The sequence below is a fragment of the Cervus canadensis genome, chromosome 23 (genome assembly GCF_019320065.1).
Source record: "Cervus canadensis isolate Bull #8, Minnesota chromosome 23, ASM1932006v1, whole genome shotgun sequence".
NCBI classification, from domain to species: domain Eukaryota; kingdom Metazoa; phylum Chordata; class Mammalia; order Artiodactyla; family Cervidae; genus Cervus; species Cervus canadensis.
In genome coordinates this window covers 37725859-37746930 of record NC_057408.1, presented here as the reverse complement: position 1 = coordinate 37746930, position 21072 = coordinate 37725859, and the positions used below count along the sequence as shown (strand labels likewise).

The window sequence follows — 21072 nt, the reverse complement described above, 5'->3', positions numbered from 1 at the left end:
ACTGGTTGGTGAAATTAACCCGTAAAATAAAATATGCCTAATAGATTTTGAAGGAAACACCACCAAAAACTCGAAGGGCATCCACATAACAGCATTCTGTTTTAACTGGGCGGCTTGGTTGTATGCCTGGGAACCCAAAATCTAGGATAAAACACTGTCCCCTGTCATTTTACTCAGTGAAAGGGAAAGGGGCCAATACATTTCTATGAAGGCAGTGATGACTATACAATTGGGTTGAAAGCAAAATTAACATGAATTTTAAAGGGGAAAAATAAGACATCAAAGAAGTGCCAGCACTGGAAAGTGATTCTGCTGTCGGATCCCACTCTCATGTCCCATCATGACTTCACCTCCCTGTGTCCACCAAGCGGGAAATTTGAAGTGCATCAGGAAAGATACATACTTTAGTGCTTGGAAAGAAGAATGATCTCTTTTACTTAATGATCTTTTTACTTAAATAGGAAGAATCCGCCTGCAATGCAGGAGACCTGAGTTCAATCCCTGGGTCGGGAAGATCCCCTGGAGAAGGAAATGGCTACCCACTCTAGTGTTCTTGCCTGGAGAATCCCATGGACAGAGAAACCTGATGGGTTATAGTCCATGGGGTCGCAAAGAGTCGGACAAGACTTAGTAACTAAACCGCCAGGAAAAACCACTAGTAATAACAAAGCCATTTGTGTGGAATCTGTCTTAAATGTAGACAGGATAGAAAATTTTCTACCTCTGTTTCTTAAGAGGTGTACAAAGACCTGCCCACCTGACTCTACAGCAGTGGTTCTCAGCCAGGGGCGTGGGGGTGTGGAGGGCTATTAGCATCTCGTGAGTGGAAGCCAGGATGTAGCTAAACATCCTACAGTGCTTAAAACAGTCTCCTAAAGGAAAGAACTTATCTACCCCCAAATGTTAATAGTGTCAAGACTGAGAAATCCTGCTCTAAATATTAAGAGCCACGGTGAACTGTGTACCGGGCTTCACATGAGGTACTTTTCATATGTTACCTATTTAATACTCACCTGTATTCTGTTTGCTAGGTATTAGTATCATCCTCATTTTCAGATGGTGAAACTGAGCTTCAGAAGGTTAAGTATCTTGCTCAAGGCCATGCAGTCAGCATGGAATGGACCCTAAATTCAAAGTAGGTGAGACTCCAAAGACCTGCTCCTCTCAGGAACTGTGCTCCCCTCTTCAAAAAGGCCTACCTCAGCTGCCTTTGTGCTCCCCGAAACTGTGTGTCTAGAGGGTCCCTGTTATAATGCACGTGTGTGTCATCTGGACAGGCTGATCATGGCTGTCTGTCCATCCCCAGAGCCTAGAGTGAATTGATCGGGTTCTAGGGATGTGAACTGGAAACGAGGAGACGATGTTGTTAAAAGGGGAGAGACAAAGGCTCCAGAGAAAGGAAATTTCACTTTTTAAAGTGTCTTTGGAAGATAACTTTGGAGGGGAAGATGGGATCCCCGGGCAGAACTTGGTGTATAGAAAAGGCCAAATGTGCGCCAGAGATCAGATGGTATGAAATAGCGTCTGAGGAAGCAAGCGTGTCATTTTAAAGGAGATGACAGGCTGGCTGTCATCTATTGTCAAAGCCCCCTGGCCTCGCCCTCAGTGAGTCTGAGCTACCGGAAGAGGAAGTGCAGCCATTAACGGCCAGGGCAGGGCAGCACCCACCCCCGACCCGGGAAATCTGAGTAATTGCCAGCAGGGAAGCAAGTAATTTACATGAGCCAACACTCAGCATAAAAAGGACCCCATCATCTACAGCATGTGAAAAGAACATGACCTGACTCATAGTTCCATCCACTTGTTCCTTCACCCCACCTGGCATCCCTTCTGGGGACAGCTGGCTGAGTCCGGTCCCACTTCCGGTTCTTCTTGGGACTTGACTCACCAATCACTTGGCCTGTGCCCCAGCCACACAGCATCGCTTACTGTTTTCCTCACCCACCAAGTTTTTCACTTCTCCCTCTGAGTCTCTTTTTTGGGTGAAGAGACCTTTCCCAGAAACTCCCTTTTTTAGTTTCCTAGGGCTGTTCTAACAAATGACTGCCAACTAGCTGGCTGAAGACAACAGAAACTTATTCACTCGTAGCTCTGGAGGAGAGAAGTCTGACGCCAAGGTGCTGGCAGAGCCAGGCTCCCTCGGGTCTCTAGGGAAGAATCCTGCTGGGCCTCTTCCTAACTTCCGGTGGCTTCTGCAGTCATTGGCATTCCTTGGCTTGTAGCCGTTGGTCTGCAGTGTCTACCTCTGTCTTTACATGGTCTTCTTCATGTGTATGTCTTTAAATGGCCTTCTTCATCCTTTCCTCTATTTAAGAGGATACTGGTCGTTGGATGTAGGGCCCACCCACTCCAGTAGGACCTCATCTTAGTCTTTAACTCATTACATCTGCGAAGATTCTATTTCCAAATAAGGTCACATTCTGTTTCTGGGGAAATGTGATATTTTGAGGGACACTACTTTTATCAGTCAGAGCCAACAAGATATAAAAGAGATTTATTATAAGGAATTGGCTGACACAATTATGGAGGCTAAGTCCTCTAATCTATAGTCCAAAGGCCTGAGAACCAGGAGAGACAATGGAATAAGTTCTGTATCCCAGCTTGAAGACCATCAGCAAAGAGAGAGAAGATCCTCTTGCCTTCTGTTTAGGCCTCAACAGAGTCACCCACAGTGAGAAGGGCAATCTGCTTCACTAAATCTACCAACTCAAGAGTTAAGCTCATCTGGAATCACTCTTGCAGACACACCCAGAATAATGTTGAGTGAAAAAAGCTTTCACGGCCTAGTCAAGTTGACACATGAAATCAGTCATCACACTCCTCAGTTCACTACAGACACACCTCAGGGATATTGTGGGTTCAGTTCTAGACCACCACTGTAAAGCGAATAGCCCAATAAAGTGAGTCATGTGAAGTTTTTGGTTTCCCAGTACATGTAAAAGTTATGTTTCATGGCTGATTCATGAACCCACTGCAATGTTGCGAAGTAATTAGCCTCCAACTAATAAAAATAATTGAAAAAATAAATAAATAAATAAATAAAAGTTATGTTTCTACTGTACTATAGTCTCACTGTGCCATAGCATGGTGCCTTTAAAACCCATGTACAAACCTTAACTTAAAAGTATCACTTCTTCATTTCTAAATAATACCAGCCATCCTCTGATCCTTTAACAAGTCATAGTAATAAGGTCCAAGATCACTAATCATACTTCACCATAGCAAACATAATGATAATGAAAAAGTTTGAAGTATTGCAGGAATTACCAAAATGTGATGCAGAGACACAAAGTGAACAAATGCTGTTGGGGAAAAAAAAAAAAAAGGCATTTCTAGACTTGCTTGACACAAGGTTGCCACAAATTGAGCAATTTATAAAAAATAAAAGAATGAGGTATGCCTATCCATGGCTTCCAAGGTGGCTCAGGGGTAAAGAACCTGCCTGCCAATGCAGGAGATGCTGAAGATGTGGGTTTGATCCCTGGGTCAGGAAGATGCCCAAAAAGGAAATGGCAACAATCCACTCCAGTGTTCTTGCCTGGAAAACCCCAGGGAAGGAGGAGCCTGGCAGGCTAAAGTCCTTGGGGTTACAAAGAGTCAGACAAGGCTTAGTGACTGAGCATGCATGCACACGTGCCTATACACTTCTCCCCACCCTCAGCAGATTTTCCTTCATATTTTACTGGCATCACTGGCCAGAGGGTTGCAATAGCAGTGATGGACTTAAACATTTCTATAGACCTACAGAGTAGCCACAGACGACAACCCTGCCCACAAAGAAAAATAGAAGAGTGGCTATTAGGTAGGTAAGCAACAAATCTGTTACATTTTCATAGATTGTATGAAACAGATCCATCTGTATTAGTTTATGCTTTGTATTTGCCAGGGACAAAAGAATCTTTTCTTGACACACAGGCAGTCAGACTTCAGAAAGGGTAGGTTCAAAGATTATGCTCAGCACCTTGTCTCTTTCCCCATTTTTAGCTCTGTTTTCCTCTGGTGTTGGATTAATAGTTAAGGAGGCTCTACCCAATCAGTGATGAAGAAAGCCACTGGCATCTCCCAGCATATGTAATCTGCCCAGCCATAGTCACAGAGAAAAGAACTGGATGCTGTTTCTCACATGACTTTGATTGGCTCTGCTTAGGTCACATCAGTATTCCTACTAAACTTCTTATTTCTTTATAGCCAGGAAAAATCCCTCCATTTGACCTCAGCCAGCCACTTCTTAGATGACCACTGGAGCTAGTTACTCAGACACTGAGCCCCTTCCACAATCAGAAAGTAAGACATCCCACTCTCCAAACGCCACACCGCACCTTTCTAGCTCTTTTTCTCTGATCTCCACATTTGCATTTCTTTGTGTTCATTGCAGGGTCTTTTGGTCCTAGTTCTTTTTTTTTAAGCAGCTTTTTTAAAAATTTAATTATTAATTTATTTTTAATTGAAGAATAATTGCTTTAGAATATTGCATTAGTATCTACCAAACATCATCATGAATCAGCCATAAATTTACCCATGTCCCCTCCCTAGTTCTTTCATACCAACAAAAAGTCTCCTGCTGTCTTTACTTCTCTCCTTTCTTGCCTAGATTCCATGGTCCAGCCCTTGTATTGCTCTTGGATGTACTTTCAACACCATTGCACATCTTATCTCCCATCACATCCACTAGACAAAGCAGAGCCATGGATGAGCCCACTCCCCTGGCTGATCCAGGCTTTCCCTACTTGTTGAGCTTTGTTGCAAATCACACAACTGACCATGCTGATGTTGTTCTAGACTCATGATCACCCCTTCACAAGTGCTTGCAGCCATCCCTGACTATCCTACTAGTTCTATAGACAGTTTACTCTCCTACCCTCCAAAAGGCCTAGCTCATTCTTCTTCACTTGCATCAAACCTTTTCTTTATTCTTCATTGGTGGCCAGCAAACTTGTTTCTTAGAAGCAAGAAAACAGAAGCTATTAGATAGAAACTTCCTCTTTCTCTGCCCAAACTTGCAAGCATACCTCCACCTGCACCTTCAGTTCCTTCTTCCCTCACATCATGTGGCCATTTCTCTCCATGTGTCCTCTAAACCTTGTCCCCTTTTACTATCTTCAGGACTGCATACGTTAAATTAGTTATTTTCTGTCCCTTACCATCAGTTTCTGACTTTAGGGGGCCACTCTCCTCAGCCTGTAAATATTTTCTGCAATCTCCTATATTTGAAATACTCTGTTGACTGTATTTGTTTACACAAATCTAACTTTCTCCAAAAAAAATTGTTTGGAACAGCTGACTTCACTTCCTCATCCTCACCTTCCCCTGAGAAGGGTCTTATTAAGATCATTCTTATCTTCATATTCCAAAGCTAATGAATGCTTCTTGCAATATCATCTGAACCTCTCAGAAGCTTTCAATTCAAAGACCACCCCTTCTTTCCTGGAAAACTGCCCTGTTTCAGCCTCCACTGAAAGCTACTCACAGGTTCCCCCACCTCCCTGACCCCTCTGTCTGGGGGAGGAAGCTTGGGCTACTTCTCCAGGTATGATCTCCTTTCAACACAGCTTTTAAAAAGTTGCTTTGTACCTACAACTGCCACCTGTACATTTCCGTCCATTCCTTCTCTCCAGGGCTCTAGGCATATGTAGACACAGCATTCCTGACATCACTGCTTTACAGTCTCAGAGGCACCTCAGATTCAACACTTTCTTGCACACATGCCTTGCCGCACTCTGCCTGCCGTCCGCATGCTCCTGCATCTTAGTCAATGGCACCTCCTTCTATTTTATTTTAAACATCAAAAACATTTGGGGGGGGGGGTATAGCTGATTCGCAGTGTTGTGATAATTTCAGGTGAACAATGCAGGGACTCAGCCAAACACATACATGAATCCGTTGTCCCCCAAACCCCCTCCTATCCAGGCTGGCACGTAACACTGCGCAGAGTTCCATGTGCTTACAATAGGTTTTTGTTGGTTATCCATCCTTCTTTTATTTTAGAATGTGGGGGGTTCTCCTTTACACCCTCTTCTCACTCATCCTCCCACGTTCAGTCTATGAAAGGCTCCTATGAGTTCTGCCTCCAGAATATATTTCTGGTGTGTCCACGTCTCAGTCTCCACTGCCAGCGTTTTAGTCCAGAGTCACCAGTCAGCCCCCAGACTGTTTTCACTTCATCCACTCTTGCCCCTCTCCTATCCCTTCTCCACACCCAAGCCAGGGTTTCTTTTAAAAATTAAAATTCTATTTCTTTACTCTCATGTTCTGAGTCCTCCCAGAGCTTCCCACTGCACAGAGGATAAATTACAGAAGCCCCTAGTATGTCCCACAAAGCCCCGGTCCCTGCCAACCTTTTCATGCCCTGACCTTCCGCCCCTTCTGCGGAGAGCTCCAGCCATGCTGGTCTCGCTGTATTCGTGGAACACATCAGGTTCTGACTGCCTTGGGGGGCTCACCTTGCTCTTCTCTTTGTCAGAAAGGCCTCCTCCTCATTCTCCACAGGCTTTGTCTCAAATGTTATTTTCTCAGAGAGGTCTGAGGTAACACCAGATCACTGCAGAGAGACCATTCTTTCCTCTTACCCCGTTCCAAGCTTGGACGTGGCCTTAATAACCATGGGACTCACTGTGAAACTGAGAACCATTCTCAGAGCTTTCCTGAAGTCCTGATGATAATAGGGAGATAAGCCAGATAGTAGAGTGAATGATCAGCACAATTATACCTTAGACCATAGTCACATCCATCAAAAGGGGTCCTATCTTGCCTCCATCCTCCATGGGTCATCACCATGTATTAGAACCTGCGTCCCATTCAGGTAGGAGTTTCCTTTGACCTAGACCTTGTTCCCGGATCCCAGAACTCCAACACTATTTCCTTCTGGATTTAGTCCCCAAACCCTTCCCCATTCCAGTTAATAACACATTGTTTTCTAGTTCTTCCACCTGTAATGAGCACAGCATTTTTGAGTGACTTAGTTTTTCTTTATCTTTACCATTATCTTCTAGGCCAGGCAATATATAACCAATAGTTAGTTGCTCAGCTATGTCTGACTCTTTGCAACCCCAGGGATGGTAGCCTGCCAGGCTCCTCTGTTCATGGGATTCTCCAGGCAAGAATACTTGAGTGAGTTACCATTCCCTTCTCCAGGGGATCTTATTGACCCAGAGATCGAACGCGGGTCTCCTGCACTGCAAGCAGATTCTTTACTGTCTGAGCCACAAAAGAAGCCCATGTATAACCAATAGGCCCAGAAAAAGTCAAGTCTGTATGTGGAATATGGCTATATAGTTTGAAAAGTAACAGTCCATTTTAAAAATCAGGCTGTCCGTTGTATAACTGAATCACTTGCTGTACTCAGAAATTAACACAACGTTGTAAATCAACTATACTTCAGTAAAGTAAATTTTTAAAAATCAAGCTGTATATTTCCATAGAGAGAGACACAAATAGGGAAATCCAAAAATATTAACTGTGGTTGGTGGGACTGTAAGTGATTAGAAAATGTTTTTGCTTACTTTTATTTTTTTAATTGGTCTACAGTGTTTACCAAAGATATCATAAAGCCTGAAATAGATAAAGCAGATGTGTTTGTGTTTAACGCTTTGGATATTATTGCCCATGACATTGTGCGTGGGCAATCTGAACTCTCCTATATTGTCACATTTGTAGCAGTAATATCCAAAGGAGCTAATATGTAAATTCAGGTTTCTCTCTGCATGATTTGTGTGTTTAGGAGCCTATAAACACATCATTGTGTCTTCACCGGGATGTCAAGGGTCTTTACATGTATAACAAATACTAGTGACCAACATCCTCCCAAGAGAAGGCAATGGCAACCCACTCCGGTTCTCTTGCCTGGAGAGTCCCAGGGATGGCGGAGGCTGGTGGGTTGCTGTCTATGGGGTTGCACAGAGTCGGACACGACTCACGTGACGCAGCAGCAGCAGCAATATCCTCCCAAAACACTTTCCTCTCTGACGAACGGTGTAGGATGCTAGTGCCCTTCTGCTTTGTGTTACGTATATGCCATAATTTTGATATTAAATCAGGAGGTCCTTCCTAAAGTCTCATCTGGCAAAGGCAGACTGTGTTGCCTTCAGTAATAAAGGGAGAACACCTGCTCACTATTATTTACCTGCAGATATCCTTTCAAACGCTTAAGTGCCTCCTTCACAGACTTTTATGCCACTTCCCTTCCTGTGTATTGTTCTCCATCATATAATGAATGGTTTCTCCAGTTTCTCCATTTCACATGTCACTCCGAGGCTATAAAGGGAATGCAGTGACCTGATTGATGAACTGACCAGTGTGAAGTGTGGGCTGAGGATAACCCCTCCCAGATGGGCTCCAGTGACCCCCCCTGGGTATCACATACGTAAACCTCTGAACTGTCAGACGGATGGCCCCTGCCAAGGTGGCGTTTGCCACAACAGTCACCCAGAAGGGTCCAAAGCGCCTGATATCTTTATGTTATGGGTCAATTTATACAAAATGTGTTTAAGAAGCCAATGAATCTTTTCCCTCATCCCAATCATAGAGGTCATTCGAGTCTGTATATAGAATGGGACTTCCCTGTAGCTCAGATGGTACAAAATCTCCCTGCAATGCAGGAGACCCTGGTTCTATCTCTGGGTTGGGAAGAGCCTCTGGAGAAGGGAATGCCTTTCACTCCAGTATTCTTGGCTGGAGAATCCCATGGACAGAGGAGCCTGGCAGGCTACAGTCCATGGGGTTGCAAACAGTCAGGTACAATTGGGCAACTAAGACTAAATATAGAATGAAATATCAAATATTAGCTTGCTACTCATCTCAATTATTTCAATTTTCTCAATAATGGTGTTTCTCTCATATCCTTTTTCTCTCCCTCCGTAAGTAATTTCACTATGTTCCCTTGAATCGCATTTGATCTCTTTTTATCTTTCCCCCCAAATCACCTTTATATCCTTTTCCAGCTGTTTCTGTTTTCCTGAAATAATTTATCCTCTATAGTTTTGCCTTAATGCCTTACCTCCCCTCCACAGCTTGCTCCATTTTCTCATCCCTTTTGCTGTCATTGTGGTTGTCATCAATAATTAACTTTTCCTCAATGTCCACAGGTACATTGAATGTCCACTGGACATTCCATTGGCCTCTTGGTTTCTCCATCTCTTTACCCGTGACATATAGACACACACTACCTGAGAGACACTTCCAGTCCACCCTCCCTCTTCACCTTGCCACTGGCACTTAATTACTTGTCCTTTCCCAGGGATGCATGGCAAAGGGCGAGAGAAACTCAATAGCTTTTATCACTCCTACATCACCGAAAACACTCATCAGGCATCCCTCTACCCACCTTTATTTTCTAGCCTTTTATTTTGTATTGGAGTATAACCTACTAACAACATTGTGGTAGTTTCAAGTGGACAGTAAAGGGATTCAGTCATATGTATGCGTATGTGCATGCCAAATCTCTTTAGTCGTGTCCAACTCTGTGCAACCCTATTGCACCTTAGCCCGCCAGGCGCCTCTGTCCATGGGATTCTCCAGGCAAGAATACTGGAGTGGGTTGCCATGCTCTCCTCCAGGGGATCTTCCTGACCCAGGGATCAAACCCACATCTCCTGCGTCTCCTGCATTGGCAGGCAGGTTCTTTACCACTAGCACCACCTGGGAAGCTCCAGACGTACATATACATGTGTCCATTCTCCCCTAAGCTCCGCTCCTATCCAGGCTGTCACATAACATTGAGCAGAGTCCCCTATGCTATGCAGTAGGTCTTTCATGGTTATCTATTTTAAATACAGCAGTGCGTACATGTCTATCCCAAACTCCCTATCTTGTCCCCCCATGCTTCCCCTGTGACAACCATAAATGTGTTCTCTAAGTCTCTAAGTCTGTTTCTGTGTTGTAGAATGTCTGCTCTGCTGATGTATTCCAAGTCCAGAACACGAAGTAGAAGAATCTGGGAAAACACACCTACTATCATAACAGCAAATGCTTTCCAAGCCTAGGACACCCTGAATGGGTCCTTTTTGCCCCTAAATGTTCTGTTTAAACTAACCTAATTAAATTACCTGTCTCCTCTCAAGTCAGTTAATTATATTTTTCTCATATGTTTTGTATCTACAGCTATATTTTCTTTATCCATGTTTTTATCTCCCCATCTAGATTATAGGCCATTTATATTTCTTTGCCTACAAATAGTACAGTGTGTGCTTTTAGAAGGCACTTATAATATTTATTAGAATAAGTCATCTGATCTTAGAACAAGTCACATGGAAGAGACTGAGAACCCATAATTTCTGTGGATTCTGTCTTCAGACTAAGAAAATGAATTCTTTTAAGGGTGAGGTCTACAGAAATCTGCCTGTTTCCTTGACTTCACAAATAGACTTGATTTTTGGAAATGTCTTTCCATTTCCCTCTAGCTGAGATATCATATATCCTGTCGGATGGAAACTCCATCATGGCTGGGCAAACACACCTGAATTTACAGGATATGGGATTGTCAAGGAGGGTGACCAGACACATATTTCTTCCCCTTCCTTTACGAGCTTCCTGACAATCTACCATTCATACAGTCACTCAGCTCTTCTGCTCTTCCGACAGAATACAGGACCATAAAAGAACTTGGGCCCCATCAAAGAGCACTTCTACATTTTATATCAATTTGAACTCACTGATTTTATGAGTCCTCTCAACTCTCTTGGAATCCTTTTCCAGTTTGTTTTTCTCAGGACAGATTTGGGTCTGGGAGACTGCTTCTTCTCAGTATCCACTCTGTTTTGCGTTCAGCGGAAAGTGGCTATAGAGATACTGCCATGTGGCTTGACCCTGACAACAACTAGCATCACCCACCACCAAGTAACTCCCATTCCTGACTTGGGCTCAGAGCACATTCATGGAGTTTCACAGGTGATATGTAGGAGGGAGCCCCTCAGAGATGAAGTGCCATTCAGGGTCAGCATGGTGGGCTTTCCAGGTAGCTCAGCAGAAAAGACTCCGTCTGCAAAGTAAAGACACAGGAGACAAGGGTTCAATCCCTGAGTCGGGAAGATCCCCCGGAGGAGAAAATGTTAACCCACTCCAGTATCCCTGCTGGGAAAATCCCATGGACAGAGGAGCCTGGCAGGCTATGGTCCATAGGGTCACAAAGAGTCGGACACGACGGAAACAACTCAGCATGCATGCATACATGCACACGTGGTGAAATGACAGAAAGCAAAGCAGATCAGAGAGAACCCAGTTTCCATTCTAGCACCAGAAGAACTCACAGTGAGACTCTGAGCCAGCCCTGGCATCTCACTGAGGCTCAGTTTTCTCTTCTATAAAAGGAAGTATTATGCTAAATTATATGTATGGTGGTGGTGCTGGTAGTGGTTTAGTTGCTAAGTCATGTCTGACTCTTGCAACCCCATGGACTGTAGCCCGCCAGGCTCCTCGGTCCATGGGATTTTCCAGGCAAGAATACTGGAGTAGATTGCCATTTCCTTCTCCAAATTATATGTATGAATCCTGTCAATTCTAAAATTGTATCCTTAGACTTTCTAACTTAAACCAATAATCTCCCTTCCATTCTAAGGGATCCATTCTAAGGAAATAACCCAAGATGGGATCAAAGTTCATATGCAAAGGTATATTGCTTATAATAAAAAACCTGGAAAAGACTAAAAATATACTTGACAATAAGGCATGGCTAAATCAATTCTGATACATCCGAATAGCAGAATTTTATGCAACTGTCAAAAAATATTTTCAAAGAATACATAATATGATTGCATGTTTATTGTATGTGTCTTTCATTAAGCAATAGAAAGCAATTTTCAACATTATCCAAGATATTTACTATGTAAATTAAAGAAGTACATCATAACATCAGTATTTGTTACTTCAGATAGCTGAATTATATGTGTTTAAGGTTATTTCATAAATTGCACTTTTTAACTTCTCTACTTTGAACCTGTGATATTATTACCTTGTAGTGAGGAAATGGACAAGTATAACTTTTTATTATTAAGTTTGAAAACCAAGCATATTTTTCATTAAGGAAAGATCCTGAATATAATTATATAATTATGAATTTTAGAGAGAGATGAAAAGCAAACAAACAGAAATTTGGGAATAAGTTTTCCTAAGTGAGCATGGCAAAATGATTCCAGTTTTACAAATAAGTTATCTGCAGAAAACGTAGGCATTCATTTCACAGTGCTATTTAAAAAAGGAGGCATTTTCTGTGATGTGTCAACAGTAGAAAAACACAAAGACATCCTTATTATTTATAGCAAGATTAGTACAATTCAAAGGAAGAGTACATGTTTTGAAAACATCTTAAGGGTCAAAGAGACTATCTTGATATTGAGTTATATAAATTGAAATGGCTTGCAAGAGTGTTGTTCTTTCATAAGAAATTTTCGTGAGTAGAATAGATACTAATCCGATTAATATTTTTTAGGTCAGCTGCTCAGAGCAGCCCAAGAAACACTGTGCTTGCCAAAACTATTCAATAGATCACAATCACTTTGTGGTTGCTGTTAGCAAGTTTTCTTATTTGATTTAAACCAGTGACTGAACAATAAAGCACTTTGTGGTATTATAAAATAAATAACAGTTTCAAAATGTGACCTGAAAAAAAAATCACTCTTGTTGAGGTTCAAATTTGTTTGTCCTGTTTTAGTTTCATTGACGTTAACAGCCAGTTTTTTGTAACCATGCTGTTTCACCCGTTATTGACCGGAGACATGTTAACACCACAGGCTTTCATTTCTGCAAAAATCTTTTGGTCAATAATGTGTTAATTCAAGCTTGTGACCTCTGAGCCTATATTATTACCTTGAGTTTGGTAAATTAGGTGCCCTCCTGTCTGAAGAGAGAGCAGTGAAGCAAGTAACCCTGTAAGCTTCCTCCCAAGTCCCTGGGTCCATGGTTTAGCAAATTGACTTTCTGGAGTACAGTATTTCAATGCCTTTTGTGCATGAAGTCACAAAAGCTATCTCCCTAGATGACTGAATTCTTCATATGAAATTAAGTGGGTCACACCAGCACGGATTATGTTACAAATTTTGTTCGCACTGAGTGAGACGTTAATATTTGCAAAGGGGATTTAAAACCTGGCGAAACCAAATATACTGACATCTTAAAGAGAGACAATCAAACAGGTTGCTTTAGCCCCTGACAAAGAATGTTTGCTAATCATATTGAATGCTCTAGCAGCAGTCTACATTAACTCTTGGGTCAGCCAAAAAGTTCGTTCGGGTTTTTCCATAGCATCGTACAGAAAGACGCGAATGAACTTTTTGGACAACCCACTCCATAAAACTCTTAAAACTTATACAATGAAAAACAATTAGATACATAACCAATTCCTAGTGGGGGAAAAGGCACACGGTAAGGACTCCCACAGAAATGAATTATTCAAACGGTGGTCCTTTTGGTCTTGCCTTCATCAGCTGCCCTGAAGAGGATTAGCGGGTGCTGAATTCTCCAATGGACGTGCTTCCTGCTTCTTTGCTTGTGCTTATAGAATTGTGTGTCAGGAGTCACAGCACTTAAGGATTTTTCAGAGTTGTAGCAGTGCCAAAGCTATTTTAATAATCTCTACCAATTTTCTTGTAGGGCTGTTTTTTTCTAATGTTAGAGAAATCTTGCAATGTGCAACATTCATTTTTATCCTTTCTGGCAACTTCCTGCAATGAAAGTTTTTTTCTCTCGGGATTTTTTATTAACCCCTGACTGCTGCTTTGCACTATAAGTCTTCAAAGGGATTTTGATGCTAATTTTCCAATGCAGTTGGCTTTGGTGTCAGGTAATTTCCTGAGTTAGATGACTGTGAAGAAAAACAGCTAAAAGTCTGTATTGGTGAGCAGTTTAGAGCCCTTGTTACAGATCAAGGCGATCTTTTCTTTTTTTAATTGAAGTATAGTTGATTTACAATGTTGTGTTCATTACTGCTTTCAGGGTAATCTTTTAAAAGCTACTGTTAATCCAACATTGGTAAATTGTTTTAAGATGAGATCTATGTATATAATTTTTAATATCAAGCTTTTTATGATTAAAGTTCTTCATATTCCATTTTAATTTGAAAAAATACTAATAAATAACATATAGACCATTTCTTGAGAATCCAATGTAAGTATCAAAATGAACTGCTTTCTTTACTGTGTTTTTCTTTCATATTTAAAAGGTTTTTAATTGACTCCCAAGTTTAACCCTCTTCCACCTGTTTTGCCCTGGGAATATGTAAAACCACTTGACTGGTTATCCCCCCCTTGTTGGTTTGTAGGTAGGAATAAGCAACCTAGGTATTTGCCTGGCGTGGCCTCTATGTTCATGCTGCGTCATTACCCTAACTTATACTATGGAGTGCATGTATGAGTCTGATTTAAATCAATCAACAGTTTCATCAGCAAGAGGAAGTCAGGTAGGTGTCAGTACACTTTCTCATTGTCCCTCTTGCTCAAAAGTCATTCACAGTTTTCCTAAACAGTACTAGCAATCATTTGTTGAGCATTTAGTTTGTTTCCAAGCTCAGTGTTTGATGCTTCCCTTGAACTAGCTCATTTCATTTTGTTTAAAGTAGGAGCTTTCCAGTAACCCAGGTTTAGAGAGGTTAATGATCTATCCAAGATCACCAACGGGCGTGAGCAGGAGCCGCGTTTCACACCCATGTCTGGGTAGCTCCATGATTGATCCTCTGAGGAGCTCCCGGCTCCTGTTGCTCGTGTCCATTAGTGGCATAGAATATTAAGGAAAAACTTATGTGGACCTCATAAGGGTTTAACCACTAGAGGAAAAGCTTTGAGCTCAGTCCTGGAGGAGCTGAGGGCTCCTCCACTGTTCTAAGGTAAAACATTCATTTCCTGCTTTATGCGTTCAAGAAATAGCCACTGAACAAAGTGAAAAGACAACATGCAGATTGAGAAAAAATATTTGCAAACAATGAGACCGACAGTGAATTTCCAAAATATACAGACAGCTCATACAACTCAACAGCAACAACGATAAAAAACAACTTTATCAAAACTGGCTAGAAAACCTAAATAGAGATTTCTCCAAAGAAGACATTCAGATATAGGCAGCCAATAGGCACATGAAAGATACTCAATATTGCTAATTGTTAGAGAAATACAAACCAAAACTACAATGAGTTACCACCATTGTACCTAGTAGTCAAAATGGGCATCATGAAAACATCTACAAATAACAAATGCTGGAGAGGGTGTGGAGAAAAGGAAGCCCTCCTACACTGTTGGTGGAAATATAAATTGTTGCAGCCACTATCGAGAACATTATAGAGGTTCCTAAATATTAAAGGTAGAGCTGCCATATAATCCAGCAGTCCTTCTCCTGGGCGTTTATCTGAAGAAAATTAATTTGAAAATATACATGTACCCCAGTGCTCACAGCAGCGCTATTTATAATAGCCAGAACATGGAAACAAACTAATGTCCATAGATGAATGGATAAAGATGCTGTATATATACAGTGGAACCATAAAAAAGAATGAAATAATGCCATTTGCAGCAACCTGGACGGACCTAGAGCTTATCACACTAAGTGAAATAAGTCAGAAAGAGAAAGACAAATACCATATGATATCGCTTATATGTGGAATCTAAAATATGACACAGATGAACTTACTGGCAAAACAGAAACAGACTCACAGACATAGAAACAATGTGGTTGCCCAAGCTGGGGAGGGATAAATTATGAGTTTGGGATTATACAAACTACTATATATAAAATATATAAACAACAAAGTCCTACTGTGTAGCACAAGGAACTATATTCAATATCCTTCAATAAACCATAATGGAAAAGAATATGTGTGTGTGTGTGTGTATAGCTGAATCATTTTTGCTCTACACCAGAAACTAACACAACATTGTAAATCAACCCTATTTTAATTTTAAAAAACAGAAAATAAATTGTCCCTGAGCCCTTCATTGTGCCAAAGCGATGACTGGCATAGAAACATGAAAAAGACACAGCTCCCTTTCCTAGGAGAGTCCATATCTAAAAAGAGAAGTTAGATATGTAAACACAGTATTATGAAATATGAGCTAAATACGGGCAGTAAGCAGGGCTGTGGACACAGCAGGGTAGCAATGCAAGGCCTGAGGGACAAAGCTGCCTCTGGCTAGAGCTCAGAGCCCTGTGGTGGGAGGGAGGAACCGCAGCTGAAATGAGGTGAAGCCCCAGCCACTCAGGACTCCTCCCGTCAGCCTTCCTTAAAATACTGGGAAGAAATGAAGGTGATTCCTTCAATCTTAATTATGTAACCATTGGTCTGGGGGAAGGGGATCCCTGGATCGCTCAGAGTTAATATTGTGCCAACCCCATATCTTAATCTTAATATAGAGCCCCCAGATACAGTTTGCGTAATTCTAGTAGGCTCCACCACCCTAGATCCAAATCTATGAGCATTTTAAATAGAACTGAAATCTAATCTGTTTAAATAACAGATAAACACAGGGTCTTGATGAAAAGAAAATGAAGAATGTTACCTCCCACCTCTGAGCTGTAATTAGGAGTTTCCCCTAGGAAAATACTTTGAGACTAGCCCTTCATAGGCTAATGTAGTGTTTCTCAGCATCTGTATTTACTGAATCATTTCGTGTATTTTTAAAAATATTTTAAAAGATGCTGGGAGATTAATGCTGCATTTCCTACTGAGTTAGTAACTGACATTTTAAAATATTTGGTCCACAGAAGTAGTAGATAATCATCAGTCTTTCAAGGGATTAGCGGCATCTTAAAAATGCATATTGGTATTTCATTAGTTGGTTTACATTTTCTGGGAGCCCTTTTATTCTTGCCTTTTTTTACTCATTTTTCTTTTTCTTTTTTCCTTGTCTGCAAAGTTGAGTCAGCAACAGAAAGATATTCAAATTAGACTTGTCATACAGGAAAAAAAAAAAAATCTGACTTTGTCAGGGTGGGTGGAGGGGGAAAAAGCAACTTTTTGTCAGTCTTTTGTATTTCAGCAGCTGGATTCATTGCTGCCATGGTAACGGACCACATGATGAGGTGTATTAGATTGCTGTGTGTTGAACACAAGGGGAAGAATGAACACAGCGTTTTATTGAAGTTGAAGGTTACTTAGGAGTTTCTTCTGTGGAAGTGTGTAAGGTCAAATACTAGAGCTTTCAGCATATGTAATGCTTTAGAGGAAGAATTAGGGGCATGCTGCTGCATTTAACTACAAAACCAGGTAAGGTTTAATTGAATCTATGAAACTGACCTCTTACTTCTTCTGTTGCAATGGCATAACTTGCCGGGTAGAATTTCACTGTCACCCCCATCCCCAACCCCACATGGACACAGGGCAGATTTCTCCTGTCTCCCCTACCCCAACTCCCCCCACCTCTGATTGCATCTGTTTTTAATTTGAAAGTTTGGATCATTGTGAATTTTTATAGTTCTTTGGTAGTGTGAGTGAGCGTGTGTGTGCAAGTAAAAGAAAGAAAACTAGAAAGGAAGTAATAAGAATGCAGTTAGTGTCTTCAGATCAATGTAAAACAGAGTAAAGTGTTTCGTTCTTTGAAAATGGTCCACTTTTCTTAGTGGACACCTTATTAGTGGCATTAGCCCATAGCTGCTTGTCTCTTATACTAATGGAGCCATAGGACCAAGTTCTCCAGCCTGTTATTCACTATATTTATTCTGTCTGGGCTTCTATTCCTCTTTCTTCCTATTACTACCAGCCTCATTCATCATGAAGAGTTCAGTTTTATCTATAATTTTTACAACATATTTTATATCCATTAATATTCTATTCTTTCAGACACGGTGGTCATATGCATCTTAGAGGATTTAAAAATAGAAGAAAATATATTACAGGGAGTAGAAAATGAACTCTTTTGCTTAGAGGCTGGTAAGAGCAGAATGTAAACACTTCAGTGTGGCTCCGTGAAGCATCAATTCCCAGAGCATGGGCGCCTCCTCCTTGCGTTGTTTACGTATCATCCAAGCAGCTTGCTTCAAAGAGGGAGGCTTGGATATGTGCGGAGCAAGTTGAAGAAGAAAATTTATGATTTGTTTTGATTTCTTGTTTCTGCAGTTGTTTGATGTTTAGCTTTCTCATAAGACATTAGGATTTACTTTCATTTTTTAGTTAAGGGCTAACCTAGCCAACTTGTCTCCTCTTAGAACAAAGTTGTCTTGGCAGCTTCAGAGACAAACCCCTGCTAAAACTAGCAGAACCCAGTATTACTCAGGGATATTCACTGGAGTGTTTTCATATAGGAGAGATTTTTAAAAATACTTTCATAGCTAAAAGCAATTGATTGCCACTAATTGGTACTGATTGGGATGAAAGCCAATAAATTATGCCAAGGTTACTCTTATACCACCCTTTCTTTATTATTATTTTTTTTTGTTTTTTTTTTTGTTTGTTTTTGTTTTTTTCACCCTTTCTTTAAAAAGGAACACTTAGATTTTTTAAAATTCATTTATGTTCTGTGATTTTCATTGCTATTTTCTAAGTCTCTCTAGTTTTCATCCATTCAGACCATCTTCTAAATTTGAACAAGAGGTCATAATTATTCAAAACAATTTTTTTGCCATGATTGCAAATAAGGGGAACTATTTCCATGATAACAAATATCAAAAGCATTATAATAGCACATTTGTAACATTTGTACAATGTCCAAGCTTGAATCCGAATTCTTCCTTTCCTTTTTCCCTTGGTTGCTTTGAATACAAAACAGGCTATGAGCATGTCCTTCAAAATATTTTCACAAGCCTCAGTTGTTATTACTTAAAAATAGGAAATTACCAAGAGTTGGTGAAAGATGGTACCTGGTAAAATATTTTAAAGTGCAAAATTCTCAAAACTGGCAATATCTGAGATAGAAAGAGGGAGAGAGAGAGACAGAAAACATAAGAAAAGAAAAATAGACAAAAGATAAAAGTGTGAATGATCTCTTAGACAAGCTTTCTTCTTTCCTTCAGTACTAGAATAGGTTAAACCTTCATATAAAAAAGAAGAGAGACAGTATAACGTGGATGAGGTGAAATTAACAAAAAGTATTATCATTCCACTATTCCAAGTTTCAAGTCCACGGTAAGGCATGGATAGCTTCTTTCTATTAATTGAAATGAAAACAAATTCCTCTAATTGAATTTATTTCAGTTCTTCCTGTTTTGGGCTAAGATATCAGTTAGCTTATACATTAGGGCTAGAAGTGTGTTAAAATGTACCCATTTTTTGTGATTTTTATACACTTGGCACTAATCCATGTATACATGTCCATTTTTAAAGTTATTGTAACTGAGAGGTCCATAAGATGGAAATTTCTTTTAAATATTTAATAAGAATTGTATATATTTAAGGTATACAACATGATGACCTGATATACATGTATGTAATGAAATGATTACTACAGTCAAGCTAATTAACATATCTTCTGCTCAAATAGTTACCATTTTGTGTGTGTGATGAGAGTTCCTGAAATCTACTCTCTTAGCAAATTTGTGTTACATAATATAGAGAATTATTAACTCTGCTCACCAGGCCGTACGTTAGATCTCTAGACTAGTTCATCCTATATTCGTGCAACTTTGTACCGTTTGACCAACATCTCCTGGTTCCCCCACCCAACAATGGTTGGTAGCCACCATTCTAATATCTGCTTCCATGTATTTATGTTGTTTAGAGTCCACATTATAAGTGAGATCATACAGTAGTTTTCCTTCTGTGTCTGGCTTATTTCATTAGCGTAATGTCTTCTACATTCATCCGTTTTGTTGCAAACGTCAGAATCTTACTCTTTTTTAAGGCTGAATAGTACTCCTTTTATGTATACATCACAATTGCATTTTCCAGTCATCTGTTAACATACATTTGTTTCCATGTCTTGGTTATCACAAATAATGCTGCAATGAACTTGGGAGCACAGGTATCTTTTCCATTACTGGCTTACTTTCTTTTGGGTATATCCTCAGAAGAGGGACTGCTGAATCATATGGTAGCTCTATTTTCTGTTTTTATAGAAGCCTCCACACTGTTTCTCATAATAGCTGTAGGGAACACTTATATTCTTAAGGAGCAAAATGACTTTTGATGTTCTTGCTTTAAGTTAGAAATTTTGCAGATGTTTTGATCATTTGTGTCAACCCATGTTTAAATCATGCTTTACTGTTAATTTTGAATGATTGGGAGCATCTTAACATTTAATCTCTAATTTCTAGAGATCCCTAACCTCTCAGACAAATAGCTAATTATCTACAAACATTTACCTCTATTAAAGAAACAGGTGTTCAACAGAGTCATGATAAAGAAGTATCATATTGACTATTATAGCCTTTTCAATAAAACTAATGGTAGTTTTTGGTCCCTAAGACAAAATCTCTGAAATAGATGAAGATAAAGCCAATGAATGATGATTCAATATCAGCTAGATATTCCACTTTTAGGAGTTGCTATTTTTAAACCTGTGACTTCATCAAAGTGGGTTTTATAATTGACAACCATGTAATTTTTTGTATGAAAAAAATTAGACTTTTTAAAAATATTCTTAAATATTTAAAATGAAAAAAAAGTAATGGTATCACAATCATGATAATGATAGTGATTATAATGGCAATAATGATTAATTCAGAGAGAAAGACAGACTTCACTAGAAAGCTCTAAGCTATGTAGTCAAAGGCCAATGTTTTTAGAAAGAAATGGAAAATTTCTAGTAAGTGGTATGATTTTCAGATATTTCCTCCCAACTTTCATTGATTCCATTAATAGCATTTACAAATCAGTAACAATAAATGTGTTTGTTATGGTCTTCTCAGAGCTTATTATAAAGGATATTGACTTTGTTCAACAAGCAATAGATGTTTTCATCAGTAATGATTAAACTCCCCAAGAATTATACAGTGTGTGGCCCAGTATCTGATAGGAAAAGAGTAAATGCATTGCTAGGAACAAACAATTTGTTACATTTTTGGTATATAAATAGGTACAATCAGCTAGTTTCACTTTCATGATAATATTACCTTGATACATTTTAGAGTGATATCATTGTTATGTAATTCCCCTCTACCTGGCATTTACATGATAAAATGTTCACTATTGACATCATTTTAATATTTCACTTATATTTTAAAATTTTA

At 40.0% G+C, this 21072-nt stretch overlaps 1 protein-coding gene across 28 annotated transcripts in view; it reads left to right on the top strand.

The window, feature by feature from the left end:
• DTNA (dystrobrevin alpha) overlaps positions 1-21072 on the top strand; it is a 414322-nt gene that overhangs the window by 201721 nt on the left and 191529 nt on the right. Inside the window, exon 1 of one of the 28 annotated variants that reach the window (XM_043444244.1) lies at positions 16973-17176. The exons of 24 other annotated variants lie outside the window; for them this stretch is intronic. The gene's annotated coding sequence lies outside the window, so the exon portion shown is untranslated. Of the gene's footprint in view, positions 1-16972; positions 17177-21072 lie in introns of those variants that run through there. 3 more of the 28 variants (XM_043444248.1, XM_043444264.1, XM_043444267.1) reach the window with 3 other exon arrangements.